The sequence below is a fragment of the Haliotis rubra genome, unplaced genomic scaffold (assembly GCF_003918875.1).
Source record: "Haliotis rubra isolate DU_JTF1 unplaced genomic scaffold, ASM391887v1 Scf330, whole genome shotgun sequence".
NCBI classification, from domain to species: domain Eukaryota; kingdom Metazoa; phylum Mollusca; class Gastropoda; order Lepetellida; family Haliotidae; genus Haliotis; species Haliotis rubra.
In genome coordinates, this window is record NW_025767003.1 from 678,196 (window position 1) to 700,294 (window position 22,099).

Below are 22,099 nucleotides of genomic sequence, written 5' to 3' on the forward strand. Positions count from 1 at the left end.
AAATACCACACACACAAAACAAATATAAACCAATAACATACTCAGAGGTGTTTATGTTCTACCTAGGTGTATATGTCCCCTTTCTCTTGCTTCTCTTCATTCAGTTCCCACACTTCCAATGTCCCAGCTGTTTCTCTGAATGACGACAACGTGAACGTCATGGGATGTGGCTACGGCTTTGACCCCCCATCAACGCCAATCAACCCTAACAAGCGCTAAATTCTTGACAGTTTTATCTGCGGTCGACTTATTCACACGGATGGTCTAATGTTGTTCTGTCACCTGGTTGTTGCCCCCCTCCCCGCTCCTCTTTGTTACGACGTTGATGGTTGTCTACAAGAACGCAATATGCCCCAGACACGATTATAGTCAACAATAGAAATGTTTATATCCCAGAAGCTTCCACCGCTAGTGACGGTACACTGCCACTGAAGTACTGCTACTGCTACAACTACTACTGCTGCTGCTACAACAGCTACTGCTACAACAACTACTGCTGCTACTACAACAGCTACTGCTACTACTGGTGCTGCTCCTACTACTACTGCTACAACTAACAACTACTACTACTACTGCTGCTACAACAGCTACTACTACTAGCTACTGCTGCTACTACTACTACTGCTGCTACTACAACAGCTACTGCTACAACTACTGCTACTGCTACTACTACAACAGCTACTGCTACTACAACAGCTACTGCTACAGCTACTGCTACTGCTGCTACTACTACTACTACTGCTGCTACTACAGCTACTGCTACAACTGCTACTGCTACAAGCTACTACTACTACTGCTGCTACTACAACAGCTACTGCTACAACTATTACTACTGCTGCTACTACTGCTACAACTGCACTACTACTGCTGCTCCTACTACTGCTACTCTTCTGCTGCTGCTGCTGCTACTACTACAACACTACTGCTACAACTATTACTACTACAATAGCTACTGCTCGCCCTCCGCTTCCTACTACTGCTGCTGCTGTTACTACTACTTCTTCTTCTACTGTTACTACTACTACTACTACTACTACTACTACTACTACGTCTACTGCTTCTTATGTTACCACTACTACTTCGACTATCGCTACAATTACAAGTCTATATTCACTACTACTACCGGGGCAGTGGGGGTAGCCTAACGAGTAAAGCGTCCGCTCGTCACGCTGAAGACCCGAGTTTGATTCCCCACATGGGTACACTGTGTGAAGCCATGATATTGCTGGAATATTGCTAAAAGCGGCGTAAAGCCAAACTGATTCACTCACTACTACTACTACTGTTACTCCTCTTCCTCCTACTACTACTACTACCTCTACAACTACTACTACTACTACTACTACTGTTACTCCTCCTACTACTACTACTACTACTACGACTACCACTACTCCTCCTCCTCCTACTACTACTACTGTTACTCCTCCTCCTACTACTACTACTGTTACTACTCCTCCTCCTACTACTACTACTACTACGACCACTTACTCCTCCTCCTACTACTACTACTACTGTTACTGTTACTCCTCCTCCTCCTCCTACTACTACTACTACTACTACTACTACTACTACTACTACTACTACTACTACTACCACTACCACAAACGTGTCAATCTGAAAGCCCTCAGTGGCAATAAGATGCCCCCAATTAGGAGGTCTCTGCTCCCTGCAACAACGCACTATGGATGCTTGTTAAGAAACAAATATCTCATTCCGGAGAACTGGTCCCTCGAGTGACATAATGATAACGTAATAACGTATTAACGTACCCAATCAGTGTTCCCCATCACATTACCACGTTTGAAATCGTGTTAATTTTTCGCTTATAGTTAACAAGCCAATTAGGAGCTGTTAATGACAGCAATGTACATCACACCTGTCACAATTGACATAAATGTGATTGACACACGCCATGTTGAGAATGATTGGGGTTTTATGAAAACACTGCGAGGTGATTAAACATTTTTATATGTCTGAATAGCCTCTGTCAGTTTACATGCTGCTGTCTTCCGCTGACATAATTAAATATGGCGTCTGTCAGTTTTGTGACAGAAAGAATCTGTCGGTTGACCGTCAAACTGTGACATACCTCTGAAAGAGGCTACCGGGATGTCTTCAAAATAAATTTATGATGACGGGTACGGCATATCAGAGATCCGTTCTCACACTCCCCGCGCGTTGTCTTCCCCTTCGTTTGGTTGTGTGAACTCATTTTGTTGGGAAACTAACGAAACATCACGACCCTCATGATGAATTGTCATAGACAAGATATATTTACGATAAAGTCATTATAAACTAGATGAAACTGGTAGACATAGAATAGTCTCCTCACCACCTACACCTTTGGAGGACCGTCTGTGTGATAAATGCTCTGTCCTTGAGGATGAACAACACCATTTCATGTGTTGCACTAAATATTCAGATGCAAGAAAGTCCTTATTTAACTCCCTTTCCTCTAAAATTAATAACTTTCTCAGACTTACTACCACTGAAAAATTTAACCTCCTTTTTAGAAATAATGATCCAAATACTATAGAAATTATTTGCTACCACATGTACAACTTTAAACAAATATAGAAGATCTGATTGTGCTAGGCCATTATTATTATTATACACATTTGTATTATTATATGTTTTGTTGCTCATCATATATATGTGATTCATTATATATCTTTTTTTATGTAGTTTATAGAATATTGTCACTGTTTCTGTATGGAACGTTTGCACAATAAATATATTTGATTTGATTTGATTTGATATTGTCTCCATGTCATTATACTACATATGATTTGTGAAATTGTTATGATGTACATCATTTACATGTGGAATGTATCTGTGTATTTCTATAGCTTTGTACCTACTGTGTGTATATTTGTAGTTTATAGAATGTTGCCATTGTTCCTTCATGGAATGCTATGCAATAAATATCCTATCTTATATTATCTTATATTATAACATCCAACCCCATTGGAACACGTCTCTGAGAAACATGTAATGTCTCAGAAGGTGAGCAACACCATCTAATGTCCTGCTAAGAAAGAAAATCACTTCTCCAAGAATCCTTAATCAAGATACAAAATCGCTACATTCTGCGAAAACGAACAATTCTCAACATTTTTTTTACAAATAGATGCCAAGAAACATTCTGCAAAAAGGAACAATTCCAAAATATATAATCATATCTACAATATTCAGTAAATTCCTTGTATCACCGACCGCCTCCGTGGTGTAGTGGTTAGAGCGTCCGCCCGGAGAGCGGAAGGTTGCGGGTTCGATTCCCGACCGCGTCATACCAAAAGACGTTATAATATGGTACTTGTTGGTCCCTGCCTGGCGCTCGGCATTAATGGGTACAACAAGGACTGGTCGGCTCGGAGTCAGTATAATGTGTCTGAGTGGAGTATTCATGCTTCATTGCGGCGTGGTATCTCAGTGGGCTAGCACTATAAAACCAGCTTCAGTCTGGGCTAGTACAAGCGGTCGCACATACACATACACACGCTTGCACGTCGTCATATGAGCGAAATATTCTCAAGCAGTTTCACCTTACCTCATAATCATATTATTTCCATGTCGTTATACAAATGTGTCTCAAAATGAAACAGTCATGATATACCTCATTTATATGTGGAATGTATCTGTGTATTTCTATAGCTTTGTACCTACTGTGTTTATATTTCTAGTTTATAGAATATTACCACTGTTCCTTCATGGAATCCTTTGCAATAAATATCTTATTCCTGTCTTACCCTTGACTTTCAGTTAGTTACATGTACGTTCAAAACTGCAACTTGGGGATAGATATTGTATTTGTTCGCTATTTTCCCCTTTCACCCAAGTCATTACCCCAAAATGTTAAAAATCACAATTGTCATTTATAGGAAATCACGTTAATCCGTATTAAAATGGAATAGTGTCTATAATTATGTATGAGATTTTTAATAGAGTCGTTTCAGTGCTAATGAAAAACACCTGTACACAAAAATATCTGATGGATGTTTTTGTTGAAAATTTTCTGTGTACCATAATAGAAAAAGGTCTATGACCAACTCATTCAAATGTTTGAAAATTGAATCTGAATTTTATTTTATCTCCATCGATTCCTCTTTCAAAGTCGCTGATAAGTTGATTTATGGCTGCAGAACAATTTGCGTTGATTGGTCACACAAGTGTCAACCCCAGTGCTAATCTCCCCAAATAATAGAGATTTGACATATGTCCTTGTAATCGCTTCAAGAACACGGCTAATTCCGAGCGACCCTATTTCAATTATTTCACAAGGGGCACCTGTCCTGGCCACGACGGTAAAGCCCGTAATTCACCTCGACAGAAAAACGGTTTGGAAGGATATTTGGGGGTGAGATTAGTTCGCCTGACAATGAATAGTCACACAGGTCGCAATATCCCTTAAAGACGCGTAGGGCAATTAAGGGAACATGGCGTTGTTCCCATGACTTCGTATCTGTGTACATGAAGGTTTCTAAAGTATTATTATGAAAATTACACAAAACATGAAATATATTTTAAACATCTCTCAAAACCCCGTAAGAACTGGATAAATGTTTTACTGGTAAAATGGAAAAACTGGAAAATATTATTCAAACATTTTTTGAATATTGAGAGATACCTTCGTGTATCGAATTAAAGGTACAAAGGTAAAATGATTTTGTCAATTTCCTCAATTTTCATGTCATTAAGGAACGTTTAGGAGTTAACACAATTCCAATGAAGCATTGTTCGTCTTCGAGTAGCCTTGTCAGGTGGGATTGTGATTCTGAATCTTGGATTCAATGCTCTCTTTTCAGTCAGTTTTAGTACATTTTTATTGCAAGCATCACAATTACCAGAACCCATAAAGTTATTGCACGATTTAAATTTTCTGTTCATAATTCCTTTGCACCAGCAAGGCCCAGTCAACCTGTGAGTTCAGAATAAGATGTCTTGCGATTCATTGCCCACCTGTGAATAAACCCGCACGAGGCACGTGGCACGCGTAATATCATTTCTCACGCCTGGATGGGCATGCTCATTGCGGCGCGTCAATCACCCAGGTTGCAATTGACAATCTGCACGTTTCTATAGGCAGTGATAATTGACGCGAAAATGACATTGGTGTTAATAATATCATGTTTCTATCTAACTTATTATGACTACCTCAGGCAAATTGGGTGTTTGAAAGTAGAAAGAAGTGGTGTTTTGATACTAATGAAAGAGCTACTTCAATAACCAAATCGAAATTATACGACAGAAAGGAAAACATTAAATGCTATTGATGGGCTCTTTTCCGGGAAATAAGTTGATGGGGTGTTGAGAAAGTTATATCAAATTCTGTAAAGTATTATAATGATCGTGCGTGAACTTCGTTGATAACCTCAGCTCCACCTTGAACCGACACCTGCTCGCACTCCCAGACATGTCAACAGAGGAGTGAGTGAGTGTAGATTTACGCCGCTTTTAGCAATATTCCAGCAACATCACGGCAGTGGACACCAGAAATAGACCTCACACATTGCATCCATTGGGGAATCGAACCCGGGTCTTCTGCGTGACGAACGCTTTAACCACTAGGCTACACCACCGCCCCTATCAACAGAGGACGGAGCCATATATTGATCAGATAAGCAAATCGATGTTAATCAATTTCTTGAGGTTATTTCTTGACAGGAAGACGAAGAAGAAAATAAGATTTTTCAGATATTTTACATTTAAGTGTCAAGCATCACTGAAGATACTGGGCACTAGGTTAATATGTACAATACCCGTCAATAACGACCCTTTGGCCCTAAAGTCTTTCGAAAGCATAAAACATACACATGTACACAACCGAAAAAATATTTGTAAGGTTTATTTCGAGACAACCGTGAGTTCAAAACACAAAAGTTGGAAACCTAGGCGTTTGACTGTAGAGAGAGATATATAAGGGAAATATATAAATATGACCAATACAATATGAAATTCATTACTACAAGCACATCCTATCACGAAAGCGTGTCCTCAAATATAATTATCACTACTCATATATTTGCATACGTCCGCCCCCAAGCTCCTCCCGCAGTAGAAATGAATGGAATGGTCCTTATAACGTATTTCGTGTAGCATACTGTATATAGTGAAAAAATACAGACGTCTTTCAGTCACTCGTGTCAGTATTTAGAGGGAAAGGTTTTCAACGGCGTCAAATAACAATTGATACCTTTAGGGCTGACGTAACATCAGGTGATCTTTTCCAAAGAATCAGAAGAAGGGAGGTAACCGCCGTGAGTGAAAGTACCAGTCCGCCACCTGTCACAGTGCTCGACTGGGCGACATTGTCAGTCACAAAGAGCGAGGGTCCTTCCCAACTAAAGAACGAAATCCGACGACAACAATGAAAACCAACTGCAGTGAATCGTAGCCTAGCGGAGGATGAAGTGTCTGTTTACGTTTGCTAACATGGTGAATGATTTTTTTTTCAATTTGATGTTAATGTCATTTTAGATACAAAATTCAAAATTTGAAACGTTTTTTTTATTTTTGACATTGCTTTGTTTTGACAAGAAGCATCACGTGCTGGTGTCGTCATGGATGTACTGATGAACAGCACCCAGGCAACCCTGTCCGAAGGTTGTGTGGTGGTGTGTGTCATGAAGAGAGTGCATATAGAAATCGGTGCTGACGTTGGTTGGTGACTCACTGTGACTACTACTACTACTACTACTACTGCTGCTGCTGCTGCTGCTGCTACTACTACTACTACTACTGCTGCTGCTAGTACTACTACTACCTCTGCAAGTACTACTACAACTACTACTACTGCTGCCGCTACTACTACTAATAACGGATTAAAACCTTTTGTTAAATATACGAAGAAAAGGTCTGTTTTATGACTTGCCTCTCTATTTCATACAAAACAACTACGGTATCCACCATAGCATCACCGCACCGACTGCAACATCGACGACCTGCGTTGCACCTACTTACCACAGGTCAAGATTAGATTGACCTTCACCCGTTCACGATACGCCTAATCTTTACAATTAAACTTGACATTAGTTTGGCTCTCTGTTCAACATTTGATTCAATCCAAAGATTTCGTAATGACCCTAAATTGATGGGGAAGGGTCACAGTCACCTTGCGTTCACTTGGGTGGTGTTCCTGACCATTTTATTATGCGTAGTACCGACAATAAAATGACCATTTTCTTTCACGAAATTATCATGACAACGCCGTACAACTGACCTAACCAACTGACACGACTCACGGACACTTGAACTTGTCTGTCTTTATTCCCTTCCGCACACGTGACTGCCGACCACTAACTGACCAGCAACCGAATCAGGGTTACCACTGAGTGTAACTGGTCGTGTGGAAGATGTTATGTTGAAACCATCACACCTGCTAAGTCGTGTGGAAGCTGTTATGTATACGACATCGCACGTAACGAGTCCCAGTTGTCAGGTGTTTACTTTTCGCGGGTTCAATTACACAGCATACAGAAACCTGCCATTTACATCACGTGTTTGTGTCGTCTGCAACAATACAAAATGGCGGCGTGATTCGCACGTGCAACAATAGGGCGCTCGAAAAACAGATCATTTGATGAAGTTACGCGTTTTGAAAACATGGACGGTGGATGTTGCTCAATGCGGACTGTAGGAGAAGAAACCCAAACATGGCGGGAAAAGATAATGTCTTTGATCATATGGGTGGGCCTGAGGCGTAGCAACATTGATGAAGTCCAAACAAACACCTAGTCAACCAGTCGACGATAATGAACCCACAGAGTCAAGGGTTTACGTACCAGTATTTGGAAAAAAGTAAATTCTAGAATAACGATAGTAGGAATCGATAAATAGGTTCATATTGGCATTTTGTGGGAGTTTTCAGTCCTGAAATGAATACATATTGACTCATAGCGAGTATGGTTTTACACTGAGTGAGTGAGTGAGATTTTACAGCGGATTTTAGAAATTTGACAAGGGATGCTGGGAATCGAACCCGCTATTTTGGCGTGGTGAGCCAACGAAAACCACCAGCATTGTCCATAGCACCTCTACATTTTGTGGGCGATTGAGTAGAGTTCACTCGTCACGCCGAAGACCCGGGTTCGATACCCCACATGGGTACAACGTATGGTCTCTATTTCTAGTGGAGTTCACTTTGTTTTAAGTCGCAGTCAGTAATATTTCACCTGGACACATATCAGTCGGACGGTAGACAAGACAGGCACAATATATTTCAAACCCCGAAGTCAAGTATGAATGTAACCTCCTTGAATCTGACATGGTTCGGATTAAAAGGGTTTGTACTTCAACAACCAACCAATGCTAAGCTTCTGGGTTTCATTACACAGCGTATATTGCACTTGGGGCGTGTGGAAGGTGTCAAAGTGACTGGGCACCTGTCTACATTTATCTGCGCTAAAATCACCGACGCGGTTAATACCCCTTAGCTCTCCAGCAGGGTCCGGGTTGGTATGTGAAACAGACAAGGTGTATATCTGGTCATTAATCTGTCCAGCGTCTGTCTGCCACTGATGCAGGGAGCTGCATGCTGTTTTGTTGTCTAAATAAGGGGTGATGATAAGAACGCGTAGCGGAGAATTGCCCTTAAAGCATGAATTGTCTCCGTATGCGATATTTGCCATTTATATAAGAATGATCTTTCAGTCCGTCTTTGTCCCCTGAAGCGATGTAAGATTGTACGCGGTGTAAGATTTCCGTGTCTTTTTTAAAGATAATTCTGAAATATGACCTCAAACACTATGTGATGCATGGCGTTAAACGATTAGAACATACAACATGGCCGTCGACCTAAAATGCATTCAACTGAATCAGAAACTATAATCCATGTTGGAATAGACCGTGAAAGTTACGCAACGTAAATACAGAAAGGGAACCAGTCTGCGTAGCCTTGCTCCAAGGCTGTACTGAGTGCTAAGCCCATGCATGTATAGTAATTCTATCCTTTAAAGAGACAAATCTAGATAAACGGACTCTTAAGACCCCAATCTGTTATTTATAAATTTTTTAGAAATTATCTTTTAAACTATTAATTATTACCTTAGTGACTTGTGCAAGTCTACCGTCCATAGAGTATTAATCACTGTCACTCTTCAGGAACTAGATATGTCCAGTATGGACTAGTGAGAACAGAACAGTGACGATACTGTCGGTGCAGGACGTAATTTTTAAGTGTTGGATATTTAGCTTTAGAGGTGAGGTGAAATTGGGTTTAACGTCGTGCTTGAGAATATTTCGCTCATATGACGACGTGCATGCGGGTGTATGTGTATGTGCGGCTGCTTGTACTAGCCCAGACTTAAGCTGGTTTTATAGTGCTAGCTCACTGAGACACCATGCCGCAGTGAAGCATGAATACTCCACTCAGACACATTATACTGACTCCGAGCCGACCAATCCTTGTTGTACCCATTAATGCCGAGCGCCAGGCAGGGACCAACAAGTACCATATTTATAACGTCTTTTGGTATGACGCGGTCGGGGATCGAACCCGCGACCTTCCGATCTCCGGGCGGACGCTCTAACCACTACACCACGGAGGCGGTCTTTAGCTTTAGAGTAGACGTTACTGCGATGTACATGTTCTTACTTACGGACAAATATCGTATGAAATAACTTGAAAGAATGACGAACAATATTCCAATTTCCTTCTACATTTCACAAGTTTTGGGTTACAATTTTGGAGTATAACTGCGGTGAGAAGATGGCGTCGCTGAGAAAGAAGCTGGCGTCCCAGTGGGGTGTTCTGATTTCGATCAGGAAGATGCAAATGCCAAATCATTTTGACAGCCGAGGGGTGAAATGTTGAGAACCCCGGTCCGCAACCCCATCCCCAACACTTATTCTTGATAACCTCTAGTGAAATGTCTCTATCTGGTCACGTAGACTGCAGAACATGACCTAGACTAATGCTTAGTCTCTGAATAGATATAATTTTGATAGTAACAAACAAGCCCATTTAAATTGAAAAGGAGCCCCAGGGAGACCAAAGATTCAGCTGAACCTGAGGAAATCTAGACTTGCTTTATTTAGGGTTTTAGCACTGCAGATAGGTCTTGGCAGTAGGGAAAATAATGTGGTTCAGGGACTGTGAGACAGACTAAACATGACCGAGCTCCAACAGTCAAGGACCAAGTCATTTGAGGGTTAGGAGTTTTCTGTTATTCTCCAAAAATGGTTCATACCGACCAGATCAGGCAAAACAATGCCCATGGCTGTTGACAGACTTGCACAAGTCTCTAACATAATTTAATAGTTTAAATGATAATTTCTAAAAAAATATGTCCCTCTAACAGACTGGCGTCCTTGGGTGTACTGTCGGCTTATCTCGACTTACTACACATCCATTTAAATCAAATATAGGGGTAAGGCAAGGATGTATACTATCCCCAACATTGTTCAATCTATTTATTAATGATCTTGAATCCTATTTTGATAAAGAGAAAAATGGCCTAACACTAGCTGGTCTCAATAAATGCCATTTACTGTTTGCCGATGATCTGGTCCTTTTGTCTGATTCACCAACCAAACTCCAAGAGCTTCTCAATACTCTCTCAAATTACTGCAATGACAATAAATTAACTATCAATACTGAAAAAACTAATGTAGTTATATTTGGCTAAAAAAAACACTATCCAATATTCAGATGGTCAGTGTCAGGGCAGAATATAATGTCTTAGACAAATACAATTACTTAGGTGTTACGTTTCATCAAAATTCTAAATTAGAACACTGTGTTGAATCCCTTGTAAAAAAGGGTCAAAGAGCATACTATGTTCTCTCTTCTAACTTGTTTGGAGATGATTTAGATCCAACAGTCTGCTGCATAATTTTTAAGGCAATTGTTGAACCTGTTGTTTTGTATAACAGTGAAGTATGGGGAATTGACTTTGTTCTGCTGAGACATATAGATTCTTTCCCTCCTGAAAAATTACAAACGAAATTATGTAAACGTACTCTGGGAGTTTCTCCGCAAACGCATAACTGGGCATGCAGAGCAGAGCAGAGCTTGGTTTGTTTCCCCTATTATTCAGAAAAATTAAACCCATTGTTCAATTCTACAGTCATATTTTACAATCTCCAAATACCATTTTAATGCATGCTTTAAATGAATCAATAAAGATTGCCAAACACAAAACTGGATGGTACTATAAACTCAGTTGCCTCTTAGATAAGTTTAACATCAAGGAAAGTAATCTTACTTCCTCCTCTGTACTGAAGGACCTCCAATTGAAATTTACAGACATGTTCCACTCATCTGTTCAAGATAAACCAAACACATTAAATTCAAGGAACAAACTTAGAACATATAGAAAATTTAAATCTGAAATTAACTTTGAAACATACCTGCAACACTGCAAGATAAAGAAACACTGTATCCACTCCACAAAGCTAAGACTGAGTGATCACAGACTAAAAATTTAACTGGGTAGAAGAACAAGACCACCTACACCTTTGGAGGACCGTCTCTGTGATCAATGCTCTGTCCTTGAGGATGAAGAACACCATTTCATGTGTTGTACTAAATATTCAGATGCAAAAGGTCATTATTTAACTCCAATAACTTTCTCAGCCTTACTACCACTGAAAAATTTAACCTCCTCTTTAGAAATAATGATCCAACTAGTATAGAAATTATTTGCAACCACATGTAAAACTTTAAACAAATATAGAAGATCTGATTGTCCTAGGCCATTATTGCTATTATACACATTTGTATTATTATATGTTTTGTTACTCATCATATATATGTGATTCATTATATATCTTGTTTATGTAGTTTATAGAATATTGTCACTGTTTCTATATGGAACGTTTGCACAATAAATATTTTATCTTTATCTTTTTATCCACGGGCTTAGCCTTCAGTACAGCTTGGAGCAAGGCTAGATTGTTGACTTCCCTTAGATATATGCTTTTAAGTATACAGGTGACATTATTTATTTACAAGGGTCTACTATCTTCTAAACACTTCCAGCCTAATAACACACTGTATTCTAGTCTGACCCCTTTGAATTAACGGATCGGACGGTATGTATGTGTGCGTATGTATGTACGCGTGTCTAAGGCTTAGTCTCTGAATATATATAATTTTGATAGCAAACAAGCCCATTTATATTGAAAAGGAGTGTGTGTGCACGTGTGTGTGCGTGTGTGTGTACACGCGTGTTTAAATAACAATCAAAGCACTGTCAGACCGTCCGGCCATTTGGAGCGGCGCATCACGTTTGAAGTAACCACGTAAAGCTTCACAGCACAGGCACGGTGAACATTATGGGAATATATATTTTATTGATTTGCAATTGAAAATGCGTGTATTTCTTCTTCCAATAAGTTTATGACTATTTGAACCAAGCCGGCCAACTTCAAATGATATGTTATCCTATAAGCCTCATTGATGACCCACGCTATTGGTTCATCGATAAACTCTGAAGCTGCGACGCCTGTACACAGTGAGATAGCCACAGACGTCGTTAAAGTAATACCCAAGTGCAGCCTGCCGTACTTTTAACAGCTTATGTTTTCAATATAGCCCTAATAAAATATTCAGCGACAATTTGTTATCATAACCTTTCCCTTTTCCACAAATATATCTACCCATCCTGAAACAAAATAATCCAGACAGCAAGTGAACTGTGTCCGTAAAGCTTTATTCAGAATCCCCTTAACACCCCTCACTCTCAACCCTTCCCCACCCACCCACCCAGCCCCGAAACACACACAACATATATACAATCCTATTTCCTCTTCCCCACCTGGCATCATATTTTATTCCAAGTCCAGGTGGAATATAGGTTCAGCTTCACTATATTAAAAATACTCGTCTGATATTTCTGCCACTGCTCTCTGAATATATTTGAAAGAACATTGAGTTAACCTTGACGCGACCTTGGCGACAATATCCAGCTTCATTAACTGACCGCACGAGCATCTGCCCGCCCCCCTTTGAGTGGTGACCTTGGCAAAGAACAGAGAATACATATGTCAACTGCCATACTTGGGGAAAAATCTAATTTACGGTTTGGCATTTTCCTGTAGAAGGCGGAGAGTTGTTGATGGGGGATTTATGTTCCTGTGGGTGGCCATTACCACTTGAAAATTTCATTTTCGTAAAGACTGGGTCTGCTTATCAAGGGGATGAAGAAAGAAGATGAATAATAACGACATAGGAATTCGAGTCAATCACGGACTTCGGCCATTGTCTGTCCGCAGTCCAACAGAACACAGCAATACGAGTCACTCGCGGACATTGGTCATTGTCCGTCCATTGTTCATTGTGCAGAACGGACAATACTCCATATTAGCAACAGTCTATTCCGGACACTGGTCACTACTCCCACCTGCCATCACGTGAACATGCACGAGGTTTCTTTGTGTGTTGGTCACGCCGAAGACCCGGGTTCGATTCTCCACATGGGTACAATGTGTGAAGACAAATTCTGGTGTTCCCCGCCATGGTATTGCTAGAATATTGCTAAAAGCGGCGTACAACTAAACTCATTCACTCACTCACTTTGTGTGTTTGTTGTTTAACGCCACACTCAGCAATATTCCACATATATGACGGCTGCCCATAGATAATATAAAACGGACCAGACAATCTAGTGATTTATATTGTGACCACTAATCTGTGACCACTAATCTGTTGAGTTGCCCCTAACAACAAGCGCGTGTTGATTCGGAAATATTCTAAATAGGAATTCCTCACAAAGTGTGTTATTTGGCGACCATTCCTATCACTGGAAACTGTCGCTAATCCTGAAAACTAACGGGTCATTTGTGTATTGTATATCTGAATCAAAGTGGTGACCACTTCAATTCATCTAGCCTGTCTCACAATTTATTGTTGATAAGTCAGTAAACATCATGTAAACCTGAAAACTAGTCTCACAGTCCCTGAACTACATTATTTTCCCTACTGCCTAGCCCTCCCTGCATTGTTAAACCCCTAAATGAAGCAAGTCTAAATTTCGTCAGGTTCTGAATCACCTCTCTCCCAGGGACTCCTTTTCAGTTTGAAAGGAATTATTTGCTTCTATCAAAATTATATATATATATATATTCAGAGACAACAAGCCATCCTGCAACGACCCCATGGCAAGAAGAACCGTGGCGGGTCATCGCCACATTCAGCTCAGAAATTGTGTGGCCTGAATAGCCTACAGCGCTAATTGCCTGTGGAAGGAATCGTGTCTATTACATCGGTATGTAAGGGAGGACACCAGGTGTTATTAAAATAAATCATAGTATAAGGTGAAAAACAGGTAATGCATTAAATCTATTTTTTCACATTGTCTTACCATGTCTTTATATAAAATTGTGCCATTCTATTGAAGACATGATAAGGTGCTGGACAGTGTGCATGCGTGCGTGCGTGCGTGTATTTCGTGGAAACGTTGATGTATTAGTCTGATGAAACACTACGAAATCTGACACATGTTTCATTTGATAAATGGAAGATTTGTGTCATGTGTGGATCTGATTTAAGTCGGCACTGGATATAAAGTAATTCTATCCTTATGATAGGCACTTCCTTCAAGATTCGCAGACGGCAGTCCTTTCATCATTAAATATAAAATCTAGTAATTATGATCTAAACTAATAATCATTTAACTGTCACTTTTCACTAATGATAACATGTGCAAGTCTAGATCCTCTTCCACAAGTAATCTGGGGACAATGATTATAACAAGCTCACGTTACACGATGACGATTGAGGCAGTTGAGTGAGTGAGTTTAGTTTTACGCCGCTTTTAGCAATATTCCAGCAATATGACAATGGGGACACCAGAAATGGGCTTCACACATAGTACCCATGTGGGGAATCGAACCCGGGTCTTCGGCGTGACGAGCGGAGGCTTTAACCACTAGGCTGCCCCACCGCCTAAAGGCAGTTGAGAGAGGCCTTGGATTATCAGACTCGACCATATGCTTTCTTAACCAGGAAACTGTTGGTACGAGAATTCTGGCAGGTGGGTGTTGGTAGCGAAGGACGGTAGTGGTACGTGATTGCAGAATTTGTGAACCTCTCTCTTGTACCTCTGGTGCCGTAATATTGCTAAAAACGGTGTAAAACCATATATACTCACTCCCTGCGCGTGCTGACTGACCAGTGACTGACCACTCGACCCTGCCAGCTCAACACGACGGATCAGCAGTCGTCTCAAGGGGGTGCTATGACCCATCTTTGAAGTTGGCCATTGGTCACATCCAATGACCAAGACACAAGGCCGTGTCTTATATCAACCTGTTGGGCTTCGCCGTACTCTGTTTGTACTCCACTGAGACAATAGAACCGTTTATCAACAGGTGACGTTTACAGGTGTTGACCATTAACGGTGTGACGGAGGCCCCCGATGGCGTAACATCAATGTCCTTCGAGTGTTGGTTTCAAATAATCTGTTCCACGTGGAAAAGATGAAATGTAAAAAGAAGTTTCATTTTGTAGCCATCTTTGATCTGTGGCAAAGAAAATAACCAGCCGTCAGTAATGTTGTCAGGTGACGGGTAGAACGTGTGGAATCAGAACTACACGTAACTCGAAGCTGCCTTTTATTTCGAATTTTGATTCGAGTAACTGAGGCTTGCACTGAACAAAGAGGGGAAATGGATTTATCCCGCCTTAAGCTGTAATTGAACAATATCAAGAAGTGGATAGAGGAAGTAAGCTTCATATATTGTAGCCCTGTGGGGAATCGAACTCGGACCTTCGGTGTAATAAGCGAACACGTTAACCACGAAAATATTTGCTTCTCACCAGTGGTCATCATAAGATCACTCCACCCCCCCTCCAACCACCCCACACACAAACAACAAAGTCTAATTTAGTAACATATAATTCGTGAGTATCAATATGGGGAGTGGAACCTTGGCTATAAATGAACGTGACATTTATTAGTAAAATATGCCTCATTCATTGGTTATCGTTGGCTACATCGATATTACATCGGTGGTGAGACCCTGTATAGGGTTAACCCGTGTTGGGCAGGTCTTTGGCTAAAAACACTAACTGTTCCCGAATTATAACTCAATCAGTCTGAAAAGGATTTTGTCAAAACTTGTCCAATATGTCGAATATATATATAAACTCCACGTCGAAGTTCTTGAGTGAGTGCGATTTTAAGCTGCTTTTCGCAACATTCCAGCAGTAGCGTTGCGGGGTACATCTGTACCATGTTGGCATTCGAACCGCGTTCTCAGATTGGCGAGCGAACGCTTTGTCTACTCCACCACCTTTCTCTCGATGACTTCTTCATCTTCATCATATGACATGTTGCTCTGCACGCACGTGTATTGTGTAATCGATTGTACCGGTGAACCCCGAGAAAAACAATCAACAATTATCGTTCTCTCGAGATCATCAACAGTCGTGAATGACATCACACACGAACGCTTCGAAACAACAAATGACACTCCAATCTGACATCAACATGCACAGATGTGGACATCAACTCGACATAAACATTGAACCATCTCAGGTGAGAAGCACACAGGTTATCTCACCTGCAATCAACATGATTACATCAGGACAGGTAACACTCACAGGTAGGCGCGTGACAGGTGTTTCGAGTGGGGACGCGTGGAACGTCGCGCCGTACCAGGAAGCAAGCGGTAGCAAACTCGAAGCACACGTAACGTTAATACCACCAGGGAGAATAGAAGACATAGATTATCCCTGATACCACTTATCCTATATCCGTTCGCCAATATGAAGGGTCTGTCTGTGCTCCTAAGCCACTGAATTGCTTTAGAATGAAACCGAATTATTTTTCTATTTTATAAAAAAATGAACATGTTAAATGTTCATGTTAAGAAAAATATTTTCTATAGACAAATGAGGTCATTACATGAAGAAATGAAGTTGAAACGTGAGTAATAATTTTTATCGGGTAGTTAAGCAATATTCATCCCGATTACACCTTTCCCAATTCACAAACGGTCATATTAATATTGACATCTTGTTGTTATCAACTGATCCACTGACTAAAAATATTTAAACAGAATGTGAATCGCGCCCCAGAAATAATGAATTTAGTTTTAACGGAAAGTATGAAAAATAGCACAATAATAATTGTAATTAAACGGCAGTTGGTTTCCAGAGAACTGATGAGTTGGTGATGGTGTCTTGCATCTTGAGGTAAATTAGTACCAAAGATGAACATTTACTTTTTCCGTCAGTGAATTAGGCCTGCTTTCAATTATCACACTTCAGTTTTAATGTTAAGTACAAACGAACAGGTGGTATACGTCTCATGATTACAACGTTTGCAAGTTCCGCTCTGGTTCGATTCCCCGCGTGTGTACACTGTGTGGAACCCATTTCTGGTGACCCCACTCAGGCATTGCTGGAATATTGCTAAAAATGGCATAATAGCTCTCCACACCACTGAACCAGAAAGTGAAATAACTAGTGATGTTTCTGCTTAAAACATACCTATATCCACAAAATAACTTACAAGAACCGCATATTATTTTACTTTTGGTAAATTTTTATTTTTTAAAAACCCAAACCAAAAAATAGATCCCCTAAACACAAAAAAATTGTCGTTGTACAGAAGGGGCGGTTTTCAAATATATTTCTTTTTGGAAAACAAGAAAAATATAGAAAAACAATGTTTTCTCGGGATTTGGCCCGCTTAGGCCTGTCCCCCATTTCCAAACAATACCATTTATACCTGTATGATGAGCGCGCTGTTTATCAACGAGCAGTCAACAGGAAAAGACACATGCATAATTAACAGCATTGTGGCAACAACACGAGCCGGAACTAGGATGTCGTACAGTTTGTATGCCCGGGTTAAACACCCCGACTAGAGGTTGTTCCAGTGACTAGACAAACACAGCTGTCTACCTGTACGTCTACTGTCACTAGACAGATGCGAGATGGCCATGCACCTATCCTGTTCCCGGCTTGTCTATAATTCATAATGATATCCTACTGCAATAACCCTGTGACGGGGTTAGGGACGGTTCAAGTCTGACAGCCTAGCCCGGGGCTCGGGGAGAACTAACACCGACAGACCCCGCACGTGGCAGGCGTGATCCATTGGTGTTGTATCGAGAGTTGTTCTACCCCTCCCCTCCTCTACCAATTCCGCCTCCCCAAAACCGACCCCACACACCTTTAATCTGCATATACAGCGTGGACAATAACTACGCACTATGAATTGGATATGTACCTGTCGATTATGTGTCGAAGGTGTTCGTACATGGTCAGCTTAGAAATAGCTTAGGACAGGTATAGTACTTTTTACCAGCTACTAGTCACCATGGTTTGTGCAATATTAGAGAGATTTTCCTTAAAATCTTTAAGATGTTTTATTCTGGAAATTCTGGGAATAAATAAAGGAACACTTGCACTTTCATGTGTTCCCTTATTCGTTTCCATGAGTATATACTGAAATGGAGCCCAGATACCTTCTTCAGTTTCAGAAAATGCCACATATTCTGGACATTCTCATGTATTCCAGGATCGGTGAGTTCCCACTTGCACGTTTGCTTGTGCATTAAACCAGGTTGAATAATAGTTTTAAATAACGATTACGAGTCGATAATGCAATTTAAATCAGCATAAAACATACATTAACATCGATTATACAACGGATGTCGGAGAACTTGATGACCAACGGATGAATAAGTGTCAAAACCTGAAGTACCTGTAATGGGGCAGTTTGCATTAAGGTAACCAGGCTTGTAATCATATTCAGAAAAACACATAAGGCAGACAAACGCCACAATCAATAAATGTTTCGAGATGGCGCAGGATAACCACGTGTTCATATGAAACTTTTGAGGATGCTCTGTGGCCCATGAAGAAGATGTCGAGACGGCGTTATCGATATATTTATTATGCAAATTTAGTACAAATTTAATTGAGGAACTTGGTGGCATGTGTTCGTTTAGGTTTTGAATTAAGATTCATTTGGTTGGGAAAAAAACGTCTTCGGGTTGATTTTGTACGCCATCAGCTGATATAAACAAACGGAATCATGAACATTGTACAAGTAGAATGTATATGCTCATACGTGAAGCACTGGTTGCTTGTCATGTTTTGGTTTTCAGTTTGATATCCTCACACTGAAAGGGGGCGGTGGGGTAGTCCAGTGGTTAGAGCGTTCGCTCGTCACGTTGAAGAACCGGTTCGATTCCCCACATGGGCACTATATGTGAAGCACATTTTCTGGATATTGCTGGAATATTGCTACAAACGTCACAATAATAAACTCACTCATTCACATACTGACCCAATTCTGGTGTCTCCCGCCGTGATATTGCTGAAATATTGCTAAAAGCGGCGTAAAACCCACTCACTCACACATAGTGATAGCGGGCGGTGGGTAGCCTAGGGTTAAAACCTTACTCACTCACTCATACTGACAGACAGAAACCGGGGGCGGTGAGGTAGCCTAGTGGTTAAAGCGTTGGCTCGTCATGCCGAAGACCCGGGTTCGATTCCTCACATATGGGCACAATGTGTGAAGCCCATTTCTGGTGTCCCCCGCCGTGATATTGCTGGAATATTGCTTAAAGCGGCGTAAAACTAAACTCAGTCAGTCATTTAGTCAGACAGAAACCGTCCACTGTCAACGGTCATTCGAGTGCCCCATCAACTGTTTCCTCAGCTTCACTTTATCAGGTGCAAACAGTAACCTACGTTTATCACGGACACGCTTTTAACGAACTGCTGGATATAACGAGCCTTTTTCTGGTCCCGGACACTTACTGTATATCTTAGTCGAACTGCGTATAGCGAACACGCTTATTACGAACTGCTGGATATAACGAACTTTTTCTGGCCCCGGACACTTGCTGTATATCTTAGTCGAACTGCGTATAGCGAACACGCTTATAACGAACTGCTGGATATAACGAACTTTTTCTGGTCCCGGACACTTACTGTATATCTTAGTCGAACTGCATATAGCGAACACGCTTTTAACGAACTGCTGGATATAACGAGCCTTTTTCTGGCCCCGGACACTTACTGTATATCTTAGTCAAACTGCGTAAAGCGAACACGCTTTTAACGAACTGCTGGATATAACGAGCCTTTTGCTGGCCCCGGACACTTACTGTATATCTTAGTCGAACTGCGTATAGCGAACACGCTTATAACGAACTGCTGGATATAACGAGCCTTTTTCTGGCCCCGGACACTTACTGTATATCTTAGTCGAACTGCATATAGCGAACACGCTTATAACGAACTGCTGGATATAACGAGCCTTTTTCTGGCCCCGACACTTACTGTATATCTTAGTCGAACTGCGTATAGCGAACACGCTTATAACGAACTGCTGGATATAACGAGCCTTTTTCTGGCCCCGGACACTTACTGTATATCTTAGTCGAACTGCGTATAGTGAACACGCTTTTAACGAACTGCTGGATATAACGAGCCTTTTTCTGGTCCCGGACACTTGCTTTATATCTTAGTCGAACTGCGTATAGCGAACACGCTTTTAACGAACTGCGGATATAACGAGCCTTTTTCTGGCCCCGGACACTTACTGTATATCTTAGTCGAACAGCGTATAGCGAACACGCTTTTAACGAACTGCTGGATATAACGAGCCTTTTTCTGGCCCCGGACACTTACTGTATATCTTTGTCGAACTGCATATAGCGAACACGCTTTTAACGAACTGCTGGATATAACGAGCCTTTTTCTGGCCCCGGACACTTACTGTATATCTTAGTCGAACTGCGTATAGCGAACACGCTTTTAACGAACTGCTGGATATAACGAGCCTTTTTCTGGCCCCGGACACTTACTGTATATCTTAGTCGAACTGCATATAGCGAACACGCTTATAACGAACTGCTGGATATAACGAGCCTTTTTCTGGCCCCGGACACTATATGATCTTTCTTTTGTAATGGAGGATCCAGCAGAATGTGGGGCATTATAATGGACTTCTTGTTCTTCTTCGTCTTGTTGGTATTCTTCTAATTGTTGTTCTTCTCCTTCCTTCTTCTTGTTGGTGTTGTTTTGCTTCTTGGAATTCTGTTTTGTCCTTGTTTTGCTCTTCTTCTAATTTTCCTTCTTCTACTTCTTGATCAACTTATTGACGTTCAACCACTGCTTGTTCTTCTTCGTGTTCTTCTGGGACGGTGAGGTAGCCTAGTGGTTGAAGCGTTGGCTCGTCACGTCGAACACCCGGGTTCGAGTCCCCACATGGGTGCAATGTGTGAAGCCCATTTCTGGTGTCCCCGCCGTGATATTGCTGGAATATTGCTAAAAGCGGCGTAAAACTAAACTCACTCAGGGAGCTAGCTAGCTGCGGGCAGAGTCCAACCACTAATGAACATGAATGTCGCAGGAACTTGATCTCTAATGACAAGGTAGACAAATCAGGTGTCGCTGGCTTCCTGCACGTGACAGGTGATCTCTCTTCATTGTCACAGCGTTAATTAACATACGCTGGATACAGAATCCATGTAATCCTCACTCTCAACATAAGAATGAAAACTCGGGGTCTTGGGAGCCGTCCTAACCACTACAATTAATGTGGCAAATTGGACGCGTGTCCTTCACGTTGAGAGATACCCTGCCATTGTCACCAGCACGTGCGGATAACATTAATTATTACCCATAGTTCCATTTTCTATGATGCCTCTTCGGCCGACCCCCTTCTCACCCTCCCTCGTCTGTACTTCCACCCCTTCCTCTAACCCCAACGCATTTTCCACCCCGTTTTTCAATATGCTTCTACCAGCTTTTGTCCTGCCCACGTCCCTAATCGTAACATTGTTCAATCAAAGAACCGTCTGATCATTAACCTGAGCAGATTGCGTTTACGTTCCAGGATTTGAGAAACGGTTGAGCCAGATCCTCAAAAGAATGTGAACCTGTTGTGCTATAGTGTTCATGTATTTATTTTCGAAACGTTCGTAGTCCAACGAACATCTCAAGCCTATTCTTAACACATTGGCTACGATCAAAGTTAAGAATTCTTTTGAGGATCTGGCTCAACCGTTTAGAGAATAGCTAGCCAGGGCCTCGTTTCACAAAACTAACGTAGCGCTACGACCGCTGTTCCCCCCTATACTGTAACCTTGACTTACGACAGTCGTAGCGCTACGTTATCTTTGT